The sequence below is a fragment of the Sinocyclocheilus anshuiensis genome, unplaced genomic scaffold (assembly GCF_001515605.1).
Source record: "Sinocyclocheilus anshuiensis isolate Anshui unplaced genomic scaffold, SAMN03320099.WGS_v1.1 scaffold1726, whole genome shotgun sequence".
NCBI lineage: Eukaryota > Metazoa > Chordata > Actinopteri > Cypriniformes > Cyprinidae > Sinocyclocheilus > Sinocyclocheilus anshuiensis.
Genome location: NW_015546155.1, coordinates 557,973 through 581,601, shown reverse-complemented (window position 1 = coordinate 581,601; position 23,629 = coordinate 557,973). Strand labels below are relative to the sequence as shown.

The 23,629-nt window shown below is 40.3% G+C and overlaps 1 pseudogene; it reads right to left on the bottom strand.

Moving 5' to 3' along the window:
• Positions 1-156: 156 nt before the first annotated feature.
• LOC107701339 (uncharacterized) lies at positions 157-11,496 on the bottom strand (annotated as a pseudogene).
• Between the last annotated feature and the right edge of the window lie 12,133 nt (positions 11,497-23,629).

Here is a 23,629-nt window from a genome sequence, read left to right as displayed (position 1 = left end):
TTCTCTCCAAAAGGGTGGAAGACGTAACTCGGGGGAGAAGAATTGTCTTGCAGACGTACGTATGCTATCTGAGTGTCTATAAGTGCTTTGTAAAGTTTCCCTTATATGTGATCTTATCTTCATAATTCCATCTTCTGTATTTTGCCCATAATTTGCATCAGTGCTTGTTCCAGGAATGTGGACGAATACGGATCGTGGCTTTGCTATCACGGGTCATGAGGCGTGTAACCTGATTTAGGGTCAGTCCAGCAACGATTTCCCCATTGACTTCTAGAATCTCATCTCCAACACCCAGGAGTCCAGTATAGATATTCTCTGTGGCAGTGTCTCCGACCCTTTCCACATATATACCTATAAAAACAGCATAACTGATTTTGATAAAGTAACTTTAAATGATTTGAAACATCACAAAAAATTTTTTTTTTTTTCTTCAGTGTCATGGAGGCAAATGTGGGGGAACTAGACGTCTAACCTGAGTCAGGTCTTCCTTTGCCCCTGGAGATGACAAAGCCAAAGGGTCCATTGTTGGCAGGTCTGGTAAGTTCTATCAGTAAAGTCCCATCAGGAGAGGCCTGTACCAGTTGCCCAAGTGGACCTGCCCCTCGAGAATCCTCTAATGACTCCTCTATGTTCTCTTCCGTCTGAAGCTCCCTGAAACACAGATATCAACAGCCCAGCATCAGAAATCTGACATATGCAGTATGGTTTTACAGCAGAATCAAGAGATCACATAGCTGAGGCATAAGTCTATAATGCTAACATGTAGGGATGTAACAATTCACTCAACTCACGATGCAATACGATTCACGGTACAATTTTCTCACAATTTTTTTTTTAAATAAAATGAGATTTATTAAAAAATTATAAATGATACGGTGTCCTTTTATTATTGCTTGGACAAAATGCTGCACATTTCTTTGTGAAATTGAAATATGTCAAATAACAAAACTAAATCGAAATTTTAAAACAAATCAAATAAATAAATAAATGACACAAATAAAATAAATCTCTTCATTCAAACTAATTCTTTGCCTGTACTCTTTCCATTTAAATTGAGAGGAAAACACTGTATTTTAATCACAATCAAAACAAAGATGCATACATGAAGCATAATCTAAATTATTGTGTAATTTCGAAATTTGAAGCAAAACAGAATGTTCTGACTTTAGTTTTGTGAAACTATACTACATAAAACATCTGCACGAAACAAAGACAGCAGATGGACTGAATGAAAATGCAAATTCACTCTCTGACAGCAGGTGGCGCTTATGGTATAGCAGCAATATATAGCGTTTCCTTGATATGCATTATACAGAGGCAAGATGAAAAGAAAATATAATCGAAACTTTTCTAAAGACAGCCAGTTCCCCTCAGAGATTCGTTTTACCTTCAATTTGAATCCGCACATATTTGCATCGATTTTCAACCGGCTCGGGGTGTATCCCTAGTAACATTGTATAGAGCCTTTATCACATGCAATATTACGCACCTTGGTGCCAAACTCAGCAGTGGTAACTCTCCTAAAATAGTGGAACGTTCAAACTTCCTCTTTGGGGACTGTAGACTCTGGACAGAAGATGCTTTACGTAACTGAGCCAAAGGAGACTCCTGGTGGCAGAAAAACATCACAGCTTTGAAACACAGTATTCTTATAATATACATTTCCCGATAGCACACGTACATCACAGAGACGTCTGCATTTACATCTGTAAGACATCTTTTTTTTAGTGTTTGCTCATCCGCAATACGTCTATAAGACGTTTCCTATCAGATGTCAAATAGACATTTAAAAGATGTCTTTGAGATGTTTATGATTTAGAATGTATGCAAATACTGACATCTTTGTGTGTGTTTATACACAGCAGATGCTTTCCAGATAAAGCGATCATTAACAGACATCTTGCAGACGTATGGTGCTATCTGGGTAATATACATTAACATACATAAAATAACAATTGGATTTGACTTGGATTTTACTATGTTTAAATATTACATAGACATAATAATTTAGAATGTTAACAGACCCAAAAATCTTCTTTGGAGTTACTAAGTGTTTTTTTTTTTTTTTTTACAGATTATACTTTATTTCATTTATACTTATGAGTTGTTGTGTGTGTTGACATGCAATTACACATGCAAACCACTAGGCAGTGTACACAGGAATGTTGCTGGTGTAACCCACAGTATCAAGGCAAAAGCAGAAGAAGAAGCAGTTTGTTGTGTATGTTGTCGGTGAAATATCTCCTGTTGAAAAAACAGCATGGCTGCTGGTTTCAGCTGGTTTGAGCTGGTCCTTAGCTGGTTTACACTGGTTATGTACTGGTCCTGAGCAGGAGCTAGTTGCTTAGGACCAGCACATGACCAGCTTAAACCAGCTCATGAGCAGCTAAGGACCAGCTTAAACCAGCTCAAACCAGCAGCCATGCTTCAAAACATACCTAACCAGCATATGCTGTTTTTTTTCAGCAGGGTCAGCAGTGATGGCGGCAAATAGACAGTGATTTTTGTTGCAGCTTGAGTTTTCCATCTTTGTTTTCACTATAGTTATGTCACAAGCAGATATGTACATGAGGAAATGCATGCTGTCGCAGAATTATTATTTTTTTTTTACCTGAAGGAGGGGTTCTAGCAGACCAATCACAGCGCTTGCTGTCCGAACAGAATTGATGTGTTGTTACATTTTTGGAGAGGTGCAGCATAGATATGTATAGCTAGATGCCCTATTAGCGGCTGTTTCTATGGGCCACTACATGTAAGCCATCCGCCATATTGGAATGTCAAAGCCGGTCCTTGAACACTCGAGAGCAAGTGCACTGCAACTGTAGTTATACGCATATATGAATATCTATATCTTCAGTAAACATCAGAAGATGCTTTTGCTAAACTAACACAATACAAGACGAAGCCGTTAGCTAACAAGGCATTTAAAATGTACTTTAGTTTAAAAACCTGTAATATTTAGTTAATACATATTAAAAACACAAACCAACAAATTCTCGCCTGTGAAAGTTTATCCAGTTTCTTCATAAAATTAAATTTAGGCGGTTTTTACATCTAGAAGCTGCACAATGTTGTTGCATCTTGAAACTCGTTGATTTTCATTGTGAGTGATGACATATAGACCGTCCCTAGATGGCGGATGCATCAACGTGTCTGGAGTGATCGAATGTGGCATCTACCTATACATATCTAATGAGGTGCATGTCAGTCTACGCCGTAGGCTATGTGTGCTACACACAGCCTTCGACGTACAGTAGCTATGGCGCAGCTTTGACATAGAGGTATAAATTGGGCTTAATTCACCGCACCGGTAGACACCGGCCAACACCAGATTACCGTTGCTTCACTTCTCAGATATTGCATGACCTGACAAACAGCGATTGGACGTGTTCAGTTGTCCAAAACAAGTGGCAACCCATGGCAACAGACACTAAGAAGGGTAAGACACTGATTTGACTAAACCCGATGAATGTCTCTGTTACTGTTGGTTAGCGTCTGTCTGTTTGAATTAGCCTTTAGTATTCTATTAGCATTCTATTTTCTATAACCTAATTTCCTCAGCAAGTAAATGTAGTAAACATGCATCTTGGCCCCTTTAAATTGAAAGCAGTTGCTTCTAGTTTGTTCTGTTCGGTCCACAAGACTGTGTTATTCTCAGATTCCAATGATAACAAGAACTTAGCATCCACAAACTTCTCTCTTCTGGGATGCTCTTCTTCAGTGTTTGTTTACACTGGTTTTTGAAACAGCGCCACCACTCTTGCCCTTTTGTGCAACAGCAGCTGCTCTGGGCATGTGATCTAAGCCCAAATCTAATCGGATGGTCTGTTTCATCGCGGAGCGACGGGGGAAGAAAATAGACACACAAGTAAAAAAAAAAATAATAATCTTTGCACAGTATGAATAGCTCCATAGAGAACAATTGTTTTGATTTAAGAGCTTCATTGCACCGAACATTCACACCAAATTTTCACATTCAATGTGAAAGGCTTTTAAAAGTCTGCAGATGTATTGGGGTCAGCAGACAAACCATGTGATATTTTGCAGTTTCGTTAAACAAAGCCAGAGATACAGTCTAAATGATCTCTCATTAGGGTGGCCATACGTGCTATTTTTACGGGACACGTCCTTGCCAGGATTTCTGTATTTGGCTTTGTTTTCCTGTTTTTGTACTAGCTGAAGTTAAGAATTGAAAAAAGTAGCTTGACCAATAGCATGCAGGCATTGTGCATAATTGACCAATCGTGGCACGTGATCTACAGAGAACAGTCAAATAGATGCAAATACGCATACTTGAAGCAGCACTGCACAGAGCGATCGTTGTATGACATCAAAGTACCGCAAGAGCGATTCGAAAGCATAAGGAACCGTCTGTTCTCTATAGCTCTCACGGATGTTATACACAGATCGGTCTGTGCAGCACAAAGATCCAAAACCTGGATATTTTAAGCAATATAGAAATCCTGGCTAGGACATGTCTTGTAAAAATGGCACGTATGGTCACCCTATCTCACATGGTATTGCAAGGGTTGGGGTGCTACTGTAGGTGGACTCTTTGGGCCCTATTTTAACGATCTAAGCACATGGTCTAAAGCGCACCCTGCAGGTGCACTCAGGGCGTGTCCGAATCCACTTTTGCTAGTTTAACGACGGGAAAACGGTCGGCGCGCCCGGGCGCATGGTTTAAACAGGTTGTCCCTATTCTCTTAAAGGAGACATATTATGCCCCTTTTTACAATATGTAATATAAGTCTCTGGTGTCCCCAGAATGTGTCTGTGAAGTTTCAGCTCAAAATACTCCACAGATCATTTATTATATCATTTTGAAAATGCCTATTTTGAATGGAAGCAGAAACACGCTGTTTTTCGGGCCTGTCTCTTTAAATGCAAATGAGCTGCTGCTCCCCGCCCCCTTTTCTAGAATAGAGCTGCGCCATTACAGCTCAGACCTCCTGGATCTGTGTGGCAGCAGCAATATACATTAAATAAATCAATAAATCCACTGCTCTCTTGTCTTCTCTGAGGCTGGGAATCTAAATAGTGTTTTGTGCTGGTATGTGCAGACAAAGGCAGAACAGTTAGTATGTTTTGCTCAAACTTTCACCCTGGCATTAGAGCTGGTACACCGTTTTTGCTTGCGAAAAGACAATGACGACGCTGTGGGTGGAAATTTACAGATTAAGGGGCGGTAATATTATAATGAGATCCCTTTGCAATGGCACTAGGGGAGCGAAATCAGACACGCTCGTTTTTTCAGACGCTTGCAGAAAAAGGCTTACCAAAACAAAGTTACTGGGTTAATCTTTTTCACATTTCCTTGGTTGGTAGATGCACCGGGGACCTGATTATAGCACTTAAAACCTGGAAAAGTCAGATTTTCATGATATGTCACCTTTAATGAGTAATGGGTGTTTTTTGGCCGTAACGTGCAATAAACCAATCAGTCTTATCTCCCATCCCCTTTAAAAGCCAGTTGCGCTCGCGCCATGGCGGGTTCGCTATTTACAAGACGGAATGTAATTTTTCATTTTTAAAAATGTTTGTGTGCTGCTGCGTGTCCCTGTGTGTGTAATAAGCTAAGTGTACACGCGTTGTGCACCAGCCTATAGGCACATATTACTAACGCGCTCTTTAAATAACAAAGAAAAAATATTGCACCAGACTTTAGACCAGGTTTGAGTTGGTCTATGGCACAGTCAATTTTCAGTTCCTCAAAGTAGCAACGCGCCAACAATGCGCCTGAACACACCTCTTTTTTAGACCAGCATGCCCATGGGTGCACAAATGGGCACAAATGCATTTTCTATTTAAACAACGCGGTGCAGGACGGGAAAATGAGAACTGCGTCAGGCTGAAACTAGCAAAAACACTTGCGCCGCACCTTGCGCCGCATTGCACCGGGTGTATGATAGGGCCCTTTAACTCTCTCTTTAAAAAAGAAGAGAACTCACTGTGTGGAGAGACTGGAGAGAGGGGGTTCTCTTCAGAGGGACAAGGCCTCTGTGTGTAGGGCTTGGGGAGGCAGAACTGTAGCGGGCAGTGGGGGAACACAGGTGCTCCATGCTGTTGGACCGGCTGCCCTTCACCAGCTTACGCATACTGTTCAGTCCCATGGCTGAGAAAAAACGACGGAGGGATAGCTTAGGTCGCCCTTCTCGCTCCCCTGCTCTCCTGCACATAAGAGAAGGAGTCAATAATGTCCATAATGAAACCTGTATATGACTATAAGATGTTTATCTTGTAGTTAAAATTAAGTCAATTCTAAAAATGCTGTTTTTTTTTTAACCCAGTCACTGGGTTCAGACTGTTGGGCCATTTTGTTGGTTTATTTACTCACTGTTGGTAATTTTTGGGTAAATAGGTTCTTGGTTAGAGGCAGGGTCAGTGTCATTAATTGTAGAAATGATGCACTTCTTAATACATCTACCTAACTGCTGGTTTATCTGTGCCAAACTGGATCATCACTGGCTAAACCACTTGTGCAGGTTACTTTATTTCCGGAACAAGTGCAGACCCGAGTTCGAGCTGCTTTCACATTCACACAAACCGTTTCATTGCAACTGAAATCAAACCACCTCCTATGTAGTCTCAGGTTCGGCACTGCGGTGCACTCCCAGCACCACATGACAGCTTTCATATTAATCTTTCCTTCGAACTGTGCTCAAACTAAAACTGTGTTTCAAACTAAATTCATGTATGCTAGGGTTGTTGGCTTTGCACAAATGCGAATGTACGAGCAAAAAAATGTGAGGACAAGCAAAACAAAACAATACTACAACTACTACCGACTACTACTATTTGTATATATACTGTTTTACCTTGCATCAGGAGAGTGGAGTGATGTGACTACAGATACGACATACTAATTAACAAAACTGCAGTTGCATCCTTGCAGTGTAGACAGCAGATACTCCATTGATTATAATGGAAACAATTTAATATGGTTGCATTGCAAATGTGGTCATGCCATATACTAGATTACCAGTTTGGCTATTTTAACCCATCTAGGACTTAGGACACTCCGTCAGGTGAGTTTCGCCTCTGTAGGAACCTTTGTGTACTTTATAATGCAATTGTCAACATATATAAAAAACTGCAGTTATCTATAGCCCATAGTCAAGATCAAGAGTTCCAAGTAAGGGACTTCTTAAGATATAGCTTACCTTGACACAACTAAACTGTCATCCCAATGTATTTCAGCCTTTCTGTAATCTGCTCTCAGAAGTTCTGCCCTCAGGTCTTCTGCCTTTGACGTACCCATGGCTCTCAAAGCTGAGCGGCAATCTGAGGGAACAGGTGCTGTGCAAGTGCTTCTGGGATCCCTGCAGACAATCTCACCTGCCAAATGACCTGATGCACAACAAATGAATGAGCAAAACTTGTTGGAGTAGAAATCGATAAACCCGTTCTGAATCAGGTTGTTTAAACCTGTTGTTCATGAATATGCTCTGTATTCCTAGCTAATTTAGAGCAACGAGAGAAGACCATTAAGGTTTCCGCAAAAAACTGTTGGTAAGGTGTGACATCTTGACCAAAATGTTTTGAGTCAGCTAGTGGGCTAATTTCATAATTTAGCTTTTGTTCCAGGTAAACTTACCTGTGACTAGGTCGTCTGCAGAGTCCCATATTGTTAAAGCCTGGAGGTCTGTGGTCAGCACAGGTGAGGAATACCCGAGAGAGGATGGTCTGTTGCAAGAAGTCAGTCCTGAGGTGACTGGATGAACCTGAGGGGAGGCACTGAGCTTGACACTGAGGTGCTCTTCAGGTTGTATGTTTTCGTGGTGAGAGCTCCCATCCAGCTTGTGGTCAAGGTGAATTAGGTGGTACTGATCTGAGGGCATTAGCTTGACCACCCGTTGCCCTATTGGCCGACCCTTGGAACCTGATTTCAGAGCCGATTTGATGGGGAGGTAGGGGGAAGACTCCTTGACATTGCTAGATATATCCTTATTCTCAAGTTCAGATGAGGTTTCTGTAGCACCTTGTGCAGGCGTCTTCAATTTAGAGCGAGTAGTTTTATCCTCCAGACTTGACCTGGTTTTGGAGCTCCTTCTCTGAGCCCATAGATCCTGCTTTCTCCTTTCCTGCTCCTTCTTCGAAGCTTCCCAAAAGCTGACATGCTCTCACCTGCACCTCCTACACCTCGTCGCTCTACACTTTCTGCCAGGCTGATGCCTCCAGTCAAGGTTAAACTTTCCATGAAGGTTGGGTGGTTGTTTTGGCGACATGACTGGCTAGGGGTTACCCATCGAGGGACTGCCTTCTCCTGAGAATCTACGATACGCTTTGTTGGCTGGGAATGACAATCTTTGGTCTGTGCAGGTCCCAAGATGCTTCCACATGCTTCACATGTCCTGAGCAATTCGTCCTTTGGCACCATGGCAGCCAGACACTCTCCCTCTTTGGTTAATATGGCCACAGGAATACCAATGTTTACCCAGTTTATTGCTGCCCCCCTGCTTTCCTCTGGGATGTTGTATACCGGTTCTGCCTTCAGCTGCTGGGTGGAGTGGGATTTCTCAGCCACCACTGGCCCACGCTCACGCACCCGCTCCAGGTATCGTCGCTCAGCCTCCTTTTCTGACTCGTCTTCGAAACGCACTCGTGTGGGCGACTGGCCATACCGAAGTGAGTGCAACCCACATTCATAGTTCCTGCCCCGGACATCCAGTGACTGAAGAGGTGAAGTAACCTCCTCTTGAGCCGTGACAAGAACAGCACTGTGCAGTGCAAATGACACATTAACTGGTAAGACCTCCCTATTAAGCAGATACAAGAGCTTTTACAGAACACCTGGAGATCTGCAATCACTATCTGCATCATTTCATTATCTCTATTACATCACCGCATAATGTTACATAATTATGATTCAAACCTGAATGGAAACAAACATCAAATGCATTATTTGTTTGAAGTAAAATAGATTAACACAAATGAAGGCTTTTGATTTATTTGATCATCAACTTTTATTTGTGTTCCAAGATAATGTGATAGGATTAATAAAAATGCTTGCCAAATATGTGTTATATGCAGTATATGTGATTATATAACACAGGAACACAGCTCTGAATGAATTGCTTCAATTAATATTTCTGTGTATCACAGGATATGGGTCATGGCTTTAGAGGGGATTGCTTTGGTTTTTTCACAGTAATATAAAAAGTAGTAGATGACTTTAAAAAGACAACCATGATGTGAGGCAACAACAGTATGGCAATAGAAAGTGTTGAGGTGACTTACAGGCCCTCTCTTTGACCAAGACAGTTGGGGGTTTCACTCTTATGGTTTTGAGAACTTGCTTTGAATCGAGCTCTTTCTAACAGACGCTTTACTTGTTCATGACGTGGACTAAGAGTTACTTCAGTGGCGGAGATCAGCGGTCTGTCCAAAACAGAAAATAAATTTTACTCTCTCCTGAGTAAGTGTAATGATTATTCAAAATGCTATGAATGATTTTATCAAATGTTTTCATGTCTCAACAGCCATCCAAAACTACAAAAGGCTTACAACCTATTATTTGCATGAACATTGCACGAACATTAGACTGTCAATATGACGATCCTGCACCATACTTCCCACAAATCAGAAATAAACATACAGAATGTCAGAAGCTTAAATCTGTTTTATATAATCTCTTTCATGGGCATGTTGTGTGCATGCCTTAATCTTAAAATGACGAGATATGTGTCTTTCACATGGATTTGTATTGTGGCAGAGGTCTACCACAGCTAAATGCAAATGATCAACCGTATTCAATGATGTGCTTGATTGAGGACAATGTCTCTTACCTATAGTTAAACACAGGGTCCTTTGTGATAATTGCTGAGTCCCAGTCACCAACTTTGTAGGGAGGTAAATCTGTACAAAAACACACTGCTGAATAATGAACTCAAACCCATTTGATATGTGATATAATTTGAATGAGTATTAATAATGTACAAAAAACATATTTATAATTTTGGTCATCCGCTACAAGACTGGACTCAACATCTGACCTATCCGTTCAACATAAGGATGCTACGTGCAAGTAGAAGTGTAGTACAAACCCACTGAACCAATATCCTGTAGTCTTCCAAGCCAGAAGCCTGCTGTTACACAACACTCCAGAAAACCAAGCTGGCAGATTTCAGCCCATCTATCCCTATGTTGTACGGTATTAAAACACTATCATCTCCGCTGCTCCACTTTCTCCCAAACCCTTCCCCCCCACATCTGTAATTATGGTGACAGGCAGGCACATCTGTTCTGAGAGATCATACTAACCTCCCTGCTGTGAATTTTGGCTCAGTGACCCATGGGTGACTAATGCCTTTTCAATCATAAATACAATGAAAAACTGCACAAGGCAATTAGCAGAACAAAAAATGAAGGTATTTTGAAGAATGCTGGTATGCAAACAAGATTGGACACCATTCACTTTAATTGTATGAGGGGGAAAAACAGATTTTTCCAAAATATCTTCTTTTGTGTTCCACAAGAATGTCATGACATGACAGTAAGTAAATGATGACAGAATTTTAATTTTGGGTAGACTATCTCTTCAAGCAAAGCCATACCTCTGTGCGGCTCCTTTGGTGGTTGATACTGTCCCTCTGGATGCATGGAAGTTGTGATCTCGATAGCATCAATTTGGTATTTGTTCAGGAATGTCTTGTTCATCTCAACTTTCTCTGCAATAGACAAAGACCCTCCCCTGGAGCACACAGTCTCCCAACTGTCTGCTTTCCACAGCACACCAACTGGATCTGCTGATGCAGTCTCCTTCTGGAGACACCCATGAAAAGCACTTTCCAAGCTGTCGGACCTTTGCAGTTCCTTATGAACAACTGTGCCCACAGTCTTCAGTTTTGGCTTCCATTTTGGACTCTCCTCAGTTGTGGGTGGTACATCCTTTGGAGTTGCCAGTGTGGAGGAACTCTCTGAATTAAGAAGTAGCGTCTCTGGTAGTTCCACTTGCCAAAAGCCCTTGGGAGGAGCCCAGTGCCTGGGAGAAGATATCGTTGACTTCATTGCGATGTCCCCTTGAGGCTCACCAGCTACACCCACTGCAATGTTTTCTAGGCTAGACCCTTCACAAATCCCACGGGACATTTCTGGTGCACCTTGAGATGGACTGTCTTTCCCACTTTTGTTGCAAGTCTCATTTTCTCCTTGCATCCCAGAGATGGGTTCGAGCACTTCTTTATCTCCAGTGCTTGATTTATTGCTCTGGTCAGTGTATTCTGTTTGACAAGTAGACTGCGCTTCATCGTCTTGGTTTTTCTTCACTGATTGTTCTGCGGAACCCTCAGGTAATAGATCATCTCTCTCCATCCCCTTTAACTTTCTCTGGGACACTGCTTTGACGTTAGATTGCAGGGCAGAAACGGCTGAACCAGGGGCAGAGGAGCATGAGGAGAAAGATGCTTTAGATTTCAATAGATCAGTGGAAGGTCCAGTTTGAGAGTCATCTGGTAGTGGTTGTGTCCCAGAGAGATCCTCTGTCTCTTCATCCATTTTGCAATGAAGGGACACTTCAAAGAAAAATAAAACGCCAGGCACAAATTTAAACAAGATGAAGTGGAGGGTTTTGCAGAGCCACTGTTTAGGAATTTGATGTTAGTAGAATACTAGTAAATATTCTTGAATCCCTCTTATGCACAACAAACTATGTAAGAGTTTGCATAATACCAATACTTTAGATTATCCACAACAAGCAATCTAAAATGAATACAGGTTCATGACAAGGTTACACTCTTTAAGATAATAAAAAATATCACATATTGTATGTATAGTGAATTGATTGTTACACACTTACCAATCCTTAATAGAAAAGCGATTTGAAAATTTACTGACACAGCTTTCTGAACTGTAAATATACATGGACAGATCTCCAGTATGTATGTATTAGAAATGAAATATTGCAGAATTTCTGCATAGTTTAGGTAAACCATGATATAGATTATATAAATAAGGATACAGGTAATTAAGATTTATGAAATATTATTTATTTATTCTGATACAAACTGTGATCTCTCTCTCTCTCTCTCTATATATATATATATTACACGGCATTATATAATATTATACTGTATAATATCTTACCTTCCTTTCACTGATGGTCCATTTGGGTCTGTTACAGTTTACAGGTTCAGTTAAGTAAATCGCACTGACCCAACATGCAAAATCATTCTCCTTGCCCAGAAATACTTCAGTGGCAGACAACAAATGTCACCCGTTGATATGAGAAATTACTCCCCTGATGCTCCTCTTCATTCAGCTGTCACCGGCACCTATCACTGCACATCCACTGCTGGTAGATTCCAACCTGTAAGCACTCACTCATTATTCATGATTGGTCTGTTAATCCCCACAGAAATCAGACGGATTAGACAACAATGGAAAATAAATGTGTACTTTAATTCCTTTGATGTCAACTGCAGCATTTCATTGCATAAGTTGATACAATTCACAGAAATGTTATTTAAAACACTCAGTATGTAAAGGTCACATGTGATAGATCAAGTATTTTGCTAGTGTATGCTAGTGATTGCAATTGTACAAATGATAATCTATCTGAGAGCCTTGAAAATTCTCAAGTGTTTACATATACAAAAAGCAAAAATACTATGTACTAGATGGTTGTTTTATGATCATAATATCCACAAGGCTGCATTTTTTTTTGTCTGCAACTCACAGACACTCAACACTGAAAAAAATTATATGCTAGATTTACTTATAAATATAGTGCATAATTTTTGCATCCCTCTTCTTAAGTAAATTTCGCATGGAATTTTAAGCAGTGTTACCTAAAAATCTTTAGTCGGCAATGCTTAAATGTTTGAGTATCCCAGTGAATGGTTTTGCTCAAATTCATTAGCTGGTGTAGCACAATATTTTAAGTAGTTTATACTAATACATTTAAGTTATTTCTACAATAAAAGTCTTGTTTACCCCATTATAAAATGTAAGCTCATTTAGATTGATAATTTTAAGTTTTTGTATTTTAAAATACCTAGGTACTGCTCAATACTTAAAATTAGTTATACATTACAATGAGTGGAAGACATAACAGACAACTGGTGAATATTAAATTACTTCTTTATTTATTTTTTTTAATTTTTTTACAAACGCAACTTAAAAAATCTCTTAAAACACTTTTGAAAATGACTAAAAGTACAGATTACTGAACAACAGTAAACATTCTGTAACAAATAACAGTAAGCATAAACATGCTTTTTTAATATTTGTGGTGTTGTATGTTTGTGTGTGTGGTATAGAGTGGAGTATGTTGTATACATAATGTTTGTGGTGTTGTATGCTTGTGTGTTTGAGTGCAGTGAAGTGCTGAGTATGTAATGTGTGGTGTTGTATGCTTGTTGACTTGCATGTGTGAGTTTTGCAATGTTCTGTGGCATTAAAAATGCATTAACAAGACACTTAACAAGTATTTTTTTTTTTTAATTCAACATCTTATTCAAAGTTACCCCGTTAACACTGCACACGTCTGTGGCGCATTATGGCTCTGACGAGGTTTTGTTCTGTCCTCCACACGGTGCCAACTCACACCAGAAGCGTTTCAGTATATTAGAGGTAAGTAGCGCCTGTACTGACAGTGAGGAAGACTGAGTACATGCGAGCAAGATATAGAAAGTGAATGCCATGCAGACATCCATTTAATCATAAAGGTTAATCAAAAGCGTTTTTTTTTTCTAACATGGTTGGCTGAATGTTTACATTTTGTCCAGTTTAATTCTGTTTATTCCACTCATTCAACTCCTGCAATTATACTCCACGCCGTGTCCTTTTTGAATTTGTCCTTGTAAAAAGGATTTGTGGTGTCATATAACAATGTGTGTTTGTCAACTTTGAGGATGAACCTCTCGTTATCTATTTCTGTCATCTTAACAAGTATATAGTGATGTGAAATACGATCAGGAGTCTGCACAGGGTGTTTATTTTGAAATTGACAGAATTTTTGTAACTTTTATTTTGTATTTGCTGTGCGGCTTGGACGCAGTCTATCAAAAATAGACAAGGCGCCTATCTTTAGTGAAGCAGCGCGGTGAGCCGCCTCTGAAACGTGCCATGGCACGGCTGGTGTAACACAGCATTACTAGAGTGGCCCTGATCAGCTCCGGTGGCCGCGCCGCAGCCGTAATGCATTGCAGATGTGTGCAGTGTAAATCAGGGGTTAGAAGTTTTGCAAGTCAAGTCAAGCAGGATTTTCTGAAAAAAAAATCAAATGTATACCTCAGTGGCTTGGGGTAACTCAGTTTTACAGAATACATCAGGCCAAGACGGGCAACACATGCATTGCAACACTGGACAATCCTAACAGAACCTCAACACCTTTCAAGACTATTTCTGCCTCTGAAGGACTGTCATCTGGAGAGCCCCCTTGTAGGGTCTTCTTAGGCTATTTCCCAATCAGTGTCCTATAACACAAAACAATAAAATGCATATTGTGCTTTTTTTGAACAAAAAAAACTTTTATTTTATTTAAGATTAGTCATTATATTTTCAAATGTGCACTTCCTACTTAATATAAAAGTAATTTCAAAGCGAACAACACAATTTACCATATTCACTCACCTGGTAACGTGGTAATGTGCAATCAGATTGTCAGTGTTCTCTGATAGGAAGACAATCAAGCTGTGATCCTGAGTACAAACAGAAATAGAAATTCATATTAATATTAAAAATAAAATAAAATGCATGACAGTAATGACAGTGAACATCTAAGATTTAAATGCTGAAATACTGTAAGCAGGATTTTCCGTAAACAGTAAACTTCAGTAGACTTTACTGTATGAATTCAATATACAGATTCTAATCAAAGTTAAAGTTAATCAGTCAAGAGCAGTGAGTGATTTTTTTCCTGTCTTGTGTTGATTAACATTAATGAAGTTGCACGGATTTAATATACTTACACACGTCCAGTTTTCTGTTTACATTCACTTAGGACGTAAACGACTGTTTATGTAAACCTTGAGTGTATTCGACAGTTTAAGAGCAATTAGCCATGAAGATCTTGGTTCACTATTCGTGCTGTGTGACTTTGCGTGTGTGCACGCAGAAACGCTTATGTCAGGACAGCACGCGAGTAAAATCATTTGAAGGTTATAACTGGAATGGCTTAGGACTGTCTACCGATATATACGCCCAGAACTACCGCTACAATGCTAACATATGATGTGTATGTATGTCGTGTCATGCAGTATGTTGGAATGGATCTTTGGCTATTTCCCGATCAGTGTTCTATAACACAAAACAATAAAACAATAAAAGGCATATTGTGCTTTTTTGGTTGTCAGGCTCAACTTTAAAACATGTATGAAGCTCACTGATGGAGACATCCAAGCAGTCATTAATCTGACCAAATCATTCAAACAAACAAACAAAAAAACGTTTAATTTTATTTATTTTAAGATTAGTCAATGTATTTTAAAATTTGCACTTTCCACTTACTATAAAAGTAATTTCAAAGCAAACAACACAAAATTGACCATATTCACTCACCTGGTAATGTGGTAATGTGCAATCAGATTGTCAGTGTTCTCTGATAGGAAGACAATCAAGCTGTGATCCTGAGTACAAACAGAAATAGAAATTCATGTTAATATTAAAAATAAAATAAAATGCATGACACAGTAATGACAGTGAACATCTAAGATTTAAATGCTAAAATAAGTTAGCAGAATTTTCAGTAAACATCAGTAGACTTTACTGTATGAATTCAATATACAGATTCTAATCAAAGTTAAAGTTAATCAGTCAAGAGCAGTGAGTGATTTTTTTCCTGTCTTGTGTTGATTAACATTAATGAAGTTGCACGGATTTAATGTACTTACACACGTCCAGTTTTCTGTTTACATTCACTAAGAACGTAAACGACTGTTTATGTAAACCTTGAGTGTATTCGACAGTTTAAGACCAATTAGCTGTGAAGATCTTGGTTGACTATTTGTGCTGTGTGGCTTTGCGTGTGCAGAAACGCTTATGTCAGGACAGCACGTGAGTAAAATCATTTGAAGGTTATAACTGGGGCTATGAAAGCCTGTCTACTGATATATACGCCCAGATCTACCACTACAATGCTAACATATGATGTGTATGTCGTATCATGCAGTATGTTGAACTGCCACTGGTACAACGTCGCTGTAGCACGATTAATGTTAGTATGTTTGTAACAGTGTCTTCTTGGGCTATTTCCCGATCAGTGTCCTATAACACAAAACAATAAAACAATAAAAGGCATATTGTGCTTTTTTGGTTGTCAGGCTCAACTTTAAAACATGTATGAAGCTCACTGATGGAGACATCCAAGCAGTCATTAATCTGACCAAATCATTCAAACAAACAAACAAAAAAACTTTTAATTTTATTTATTTTAAGATTAGTCAATGTATTTTAAAATTTGCACTTTCCACTTACTATAAAAGTAATTTCAAAGCAAACAACACAAAATGTACCATATTCACTCACCTGGTAATGTGGTAATGTGCAATCAGATTGTCAGTGTTCTCTGATAGGAAGACAATCAACCTGTGATCCTGAGTACAAACAGAAATAGAAATTCATATTAATATTAAAAATAAAATAAAATGCATGACAGTAATGACAGTGAACATCTAAGATTTAAATGCTGAAATACTGTAAGCAGGATTTTCCGTAAACAGTAAACTTCAGTAGACTTTACTGTATGAATTCAATATACAGATTCTAATCAAAGTTAAAGTTAATCAGTCAAGAGCAGTGAGTGATTTTTTTCCTGTCTTGTGTTGATTAACATTAATGAAGTTGCACGGATTTAATGTACTTACACACGTCCAGTTTTCTGTTTACATTCACTTAGGACGTAAACGACTGTTTATGTAAACCTTGAGTGTATTCGACAGTTTAAGAGCAATTAGCCATGAAGATCTTGGTTCACTATTCGTGCTGTGTGACTTTGCGTGTGCGCACGCAGAAACGCTTATGTCAGGACAGCACGCGAGTAAAATCATTTGAAGGTTATAACTGGAATGGCTATAAAACGACTGTCTACCGATATATACGCCCAGAACTACCGCTACAATGCTAACATATGATGTGTATGTCGTATCATGCAGTATGTTGAACTGCCACTGGTACAACGTCGCTGTAGCACGATTAATGTTAGTATGTTTGTAACAGTTGTAGCTTTAAATTAAGTAATGTGCAAAACTGAATTTTTAAAGTAAAATCTGTTTATTTTAATGAGCCATATTCGCTGAGGGTAGACATCTGCTTGGGTCCTAAAAAATTGTGTTAATTTGACTACATTTTTTTATTATTGTTGACTTTAATCAAAATTACTTGTTGTGTTTCTTTATTAATTAAAGTAAACCATAAACTCAATATGTTATGTAACATTTTTAAGTAAAATCTGTTTATTTTAATGAGCCATATTTGCTGAGATTTGCAGACATCATTTTAAACACATTTCATTACACCAAATACACCAAATAATGTTCTTTTTAGCAGCATCATATGACCCCTTTAATATAAAAGTAATTTCAAAGCGAACAACACAAAATTTACCATATTCACTCACCTGGTAATGTGGTAATGTGCAATCAGATTGTCAGTGTTCTCTGATAGGAAGACAATCAACCTGTGATCCTGAGTACAAACAGAAATAGAAATTCATATTAATATTAAAAATAAAATAAAATGCATGACAGTAATGACAGTGAACATCTAAGATTTAAATGCTGAAATACTGTAAGCAGGATTTTCCGTAAACAGTAAACTTCAGTAGACTTTACTGTATGAATTCAATATACAGATTCTAATCAAAGTTAAAGTTAATCAGTCAAGAGCAGTGAGTGATTTTTTTCCTGTCTTGTGTTGATTAACATTAATGAAGTTGCACGGATTTAATGTACTTACACACGTCCAGTTTTCTGTTTACATTCACTTAGGACGTAAACGACTGTTTATGTAAACCTTGAGTGTATTCGACAGTTTAAGAGCAATTAGCCATGAAGATCTTGGTTCACTATTCGTGCTGTGTGACTTTGCGTGTGTGCACGCAGAAACGCTTATGTCAGGACAGCACGCGAGTAAAATCATTTGAAGGTTATAACTGGAATGGCTATAAAACGACTGTCTACCGATATATACGCCCAGAACTACCGCTACAATGCTAACATATGATGTGTATGTCGTATCATGCAGTATGTTGAACTGCCACTGGTACAACGTCGCTGTAGCACGATTAATGTTAGTATGTTTGTAACAGTTGTAGCTTTAAATTAAGTAATGTGCAAAACTGAATTTTTAAAGTAAAATCTGTTTATTTTAATGAGCCATATTCGCTGAGGGTAGACATCTGCTTGGGTCCTAAAAAATTGTGTTAATTTGACTACATTTTTTTATTATTGTTGACTTTAATCAAAATTACTTGTTGTGTTTCTTTATTAATTAAAGTAAACCATAAACTCAATATGTTATGTAACATTTTTAAGTAAAATCTGTTTATTTTAATGAGCCATATTTGCTGAGATTTGCAGACATCATTTTTTGCAGTGAACTCACTTATATGCACTCCATTTTATCCCAATTGTATGCAATATTACATATGCCACCCAAAATAATAATCTGTTAAATTAAAAGTATTATTCTGTGTACTATATTTAAATTAATATTTACTATAATATTAATATTTTGTGAAAGCTCTCTTTACAAAGGAAAAGAGTGGGTCACTTAAAGTGTCAAAGAAGGAACTGGAGGACCTGGAGGACCTGAAAGCAACACACACAGATAGCCAGAGACATGAGCAGAGGGTGATGCCAGCAGACATGCCACGCATTCCTCAGCCAGAACATCAATTGGATGACAGCCCTCCAAGGTGGAGTGAGGTTGAGAAAACTGTGAGAAAGGCAAGGACAGCTTCAGCTTCCTCACCAAACGGAGTTCCATACCAACTGTACAAGAATGCTCCAGAGGTCCTTCGGTTCCTGTGGAGGAAAATGAAAGTGGCTTGGAAAAAGCAAACCATCCCAAAAACATGGCGAAGAGCAGGGGGAGTGCTAATCCCAAAGGAAAAGGATGCCTCGAACATCAGCCATTTTGACAAATCAATCTCTTGAATGTTGAAGGAAAGATCTTCTTTAGCATTGTTGCTCAAATGATGATAACATACCTGAAACAGAACAACTTGATTGATACGTCAATACAGAAAGCTGGTATACCAAGCTTCACGGGATGCTTAACATACTAGCATGATATGGCATCAAATCCAGACTGCAAAAAAGGGAAGGAAGAGATCTGCATATCTTATTCCTGGACTTGGCCAATTATTTTGGATCCGTCCCCCATTCTCTCCTATGGACGGCCTTTGAGTTCTTCCATGTGCCAACGACAATAACACATCTGGTCAGAAACTACTTCAAAGATGCGCAATTCTGCCTTACAACAACAGAGTATACAACATCGTGGCAATCATTAGAAGTGGGAATAATGGCAGGGTGTACCATCTCCCCATTAGCCTTTACCATGGCAATGGAATTGATCATTCAAACTTCCAAATGGGTAGTAGGAGGAGACCGTCTGCAGTCTGGACAGTGTCTTCCTCCTATTCGTGCCTACATGGCTGACATGACCACCCTGACCTCAACCATTGCATGTACCAAACGTCTACTGGTAAAGCTTCATGCCAACATAACATGGGCGCGTATGAAATTAAAACCCAGTAAATCTAGAAGCATATCCATTGTCAGAGGGAAACTCGTAGACCAGAGATTCCACATCGATGAAACGGTGTTGGAGATACCAGTTAAGAGCCTAGGGCGATGGTACAATGCAAGCCTCAAGGACTCAGATCAGAGTGACCAAATGAGGAAAGAAACCATCAAAGGCCTTGACAGCATAAGTAATACCTTGCTTCCTGGCAAGCTGAAACTGTGGTGCCTGCAATTCGGATTGCTCCCTCGTCTAATGTGGCCTCTAACAGTCTACGAGGTCCCCATTACCAAAATCGAGAAGCTGGACAGAACAATTCGTTCTTATTTCAAGAAGTGGCTTGGACTCCCGCGATGCCTCAGTAATATTGGTCTGTATGGGAAAAGTGCCCTGGAACTGCCTGTCTCTAGCCACACTGAAGAGTACAAATGCACCAAAGTGACACTGGACATGACCCTGACCAAGTCTCAAGATGCTAAAATACAAGCGCTTCTCCCAGGTTGGCAACTGAGAGGAAGTGGACCCCGCCTGAGGCCATACAGCAAGCAAAATCCGATCTCAGGCAGGGAGACATTGTAGGACAGGTACAAACCATCCCAAAAACATGGCGAAGAGCAGGGGGAGTGCTAATCCCAAAGGAAAAGGATGCCTCGAACATCAGCCATTTTGACAAATCAATCTCTTGAATGTTGAAGGAAAGATCTTCTTTAGCATTGTTGCTCAAATGATGATAACATACCTGAAACAGAACAACTTGATTGATACGTCAATACAGAAAGCTGGTATACCAAGCTTCACGGGATGCTTAACATACTAGCATGATATGGCATCAAATCCAGACTGCAAAAAAGGGAAGGAAGAGATCTGCATATCTTATTCCTGGACTTGGCCAATTATTTTGGATCCGTCCCCCATTCTCTCCTATGGACGGCCTTTGAGTTCTTCCATGTGCCAACGACAATAACACATCTGGTCAGAAACTACTTCAAAGATGCGCAATTCTGCCTTACAACAACAGAGTATACAACATCGTGGCAATCATTAGAAGTGGGAATAATGGCAGGGTGTACCATCTCCCCATTAGCCTTTACCATGGCAATGGAATTGATCATTCAAACTTCCAAATGGGTAGTAGGAGGAGACCGTCTGCAGTCTGGACAGTGTCTTCCTCCTATTCGTGCCTACATGGCTGACATGACCACCCTGACCTCAACCATTGCATGTACCAAACGTCTACTGGTAAAGCTTCATGCCAACATAACATGGGCGCGTATGAAATTAAAACCCAGTAAATCTAGAAGCATATCCATTGTCAGAGGGAAACTCGTAGACCAGAGATTCCACATCGATGAAACGGTGTTGGAGATACCAGTTAAGAGCCTAGGGCGATGGTACAATGCAAGCCTCAAGGACTCAGATCAGAGTGACCAAATGAGGAAAGAAACCATCAAAGGCCTTGACAGCATAAGTAATACCTTGCTTCCTGGCAAGCTGAAACTGTGGTGCCTGCAATTCGGATTGCTCCCTCGTCTAATGTGGCCTCTAACAGTCTACGAGGTCCCCATTACCAAAATCGAGAAGCTGGACAGAACAATTCGTTCTTATTTCAAGAAGTGGCTTGGACTCCCGCGATGCCTCAGTAATATTGGTCTGTATGGGAAAAGTGCCCTGGAACTGCCTGTCTCTAGCCACACTGAAGAGTACAAATGCACCAAAGTGACACTGGACATGACCCTGACCAAGTCTCAAGATGCTAAAATACAAGCGCTTCTCCCAGGTTGGCAACTGAGAGGAAGTGGACCCCGCCTGAGGCCATACAGCAAGCAAAATCCGATCTCAGGCAGGGAGACATTGTAGGACAGGTACAGCAGGGAAGAGGGGGTTTTGGACTTGGGACAAGCCGACCCATATGGTACAAAGCAACATCTGCCCAGAGGAGAAAACTGATAGTAGCTGAGGTCCTGCAGCAAGAGGAAGCAGAGAGCTGCACAAAGGCTGTCTCGCAGACCAAACAGGGACAGTGGACTAATTGGGAAAATCTGGAGTAACGTAAGCTCACCTGGAAGGATCTTTGGGAGATGGAAGGAAGCAGATTGAGCTTCATCATCAGAGCCACCTACAATGTTCTCCCCACACCAAGAACCTAAACCAGTGGATTGGAGAAGATCCATCATGTCCTCTCTGTCAAACCCCAGCAATGCTAAGACATATCCTCGTCGGCTGCAAAACCAGTCTTTCCCAAGGACGTTACACCTGGAGGCACAATCAGGTTCTAAGACAACTGGCGATTATCCTGGAAGGAAGGAGAATCACCACCAATGCCCTCCCTCCTCCAACGACTGGATTCTCAAAAGCCATCGCCTTCGTAAGAGCAGGACAGCTCCCAGTAAAGCAAACTACAAAAATAAAAACAACACTGCTGGACACTGCCCAGGACTGGAAAATGCAGGTTGATCTGGACCAGAAGCTCAGCTTTCCACCTGAGATAATTACAACTAACCTCAGGCCAGACTTGATACTGTGGTAAATCTCACAAAAGTCCTTGTTCATCATGGAACTAACTGTGCCATGGGAGGCTACAATTGGTGAAGCAAATGAACGTAAAAGGCTGAAGTACTCAGACCTAATAGCCTTGTCAGAGGGAAACTCGTAGACCAGAGATTCCACATCGATGAAACGGTGTTGGAGATACCAGTTAAGAGCCTAGGGCGATGGTACAATGCAAGCCTCAAGGACTCAGATCAGAGTGACCAAATGAGGAAAGAAACCATCAAAGGCCTTGACAGCATAAGTAATACCTTGCTTCCTGGCAAGCTGAAACTGTGGTGCCTGCAATTCGGATTGCTCCCTCGTCTAATGTGGCCTCTAACTGTCAAACCCCAGCAATGCTAAGACATATCCTCGTCGGCTGCAAAACCAGTCTTTCCCAAGGACGTTACACCTGGAGGCACAATCAGGTTCTAAGACAACTGGCGATTATCCTGGAAGGAAGGAGAATCACCACCAATGCCCTCCCTCCTCCAACGACTGGATTCTCAAAAGCCATCGCCTTCGTAAGAGCAGGACAGCTCCCAGTAAAGCAAACTACAAAAATAAAAACAACACTGCTGGACACTGCCCAGGACTGGAAAATGCAGGTTGATCTGGACCAGAAGCTCAGCTTTCCACCTGAGATAATTACAACTAACCTCAGGCCAGACTTGATACTGTGGTAAATCTCACAAAAGTCCTTGTTCATCATGGAACTAACTGTGCCATGGGAGGCTACAATTGGTGAAGCAAATGAACGTAAAAGGCTGAAGTACTCAGACCTAATAGCCGAAGCAGTACAACGGGGCTGGCGAACCCAGTTGCTCCCCGTAGAGGTTGGGTGCAGAGGTTTTGCAGCCACGGTAACAACCAGGCTACTGAAGGGGATGGGAGTCAGAGGACAGGCCTTTACGACAAGCAGTTAGGTTGCTGTCAGAGGCTGCTGAGCGAAGCAGCAACTGGCTATGGCTAAAAAGGAAGGATACCAAATGGGCTGCAAAATGACCTAGAGGGGTAAAAGCAGAGGGGAGTGCACCTGGGATACTAGGTGTCGCTGTTGAGCCCTTTGGAGGTGTCATGGGCCTATCAACGAAACACCAAGGAAGAAGGCCCACCTGATGACCCCAATGAAGTGATTACCCCTACTCCCCACTCAAGATGTCAACAAAGTGCCGATTATTCTAAGGGATTGTGCTATCAAGTCCTATACACTCAGCTTTACTGCTTAAAGGCACAATATGTACGATTTTTTTATTAAAATATCCAAAAACCACTAGAACAGTGTTATATATTTTGCTGACTTGTGTACTTACATTATCCCAAATGTTTCGAAGAATGTTCCAGAGAAATAAGCAATTTTAACTAGTGACACGGACCGTGTCTATAGTGTCATTGTGTCGCCTGCCAATGA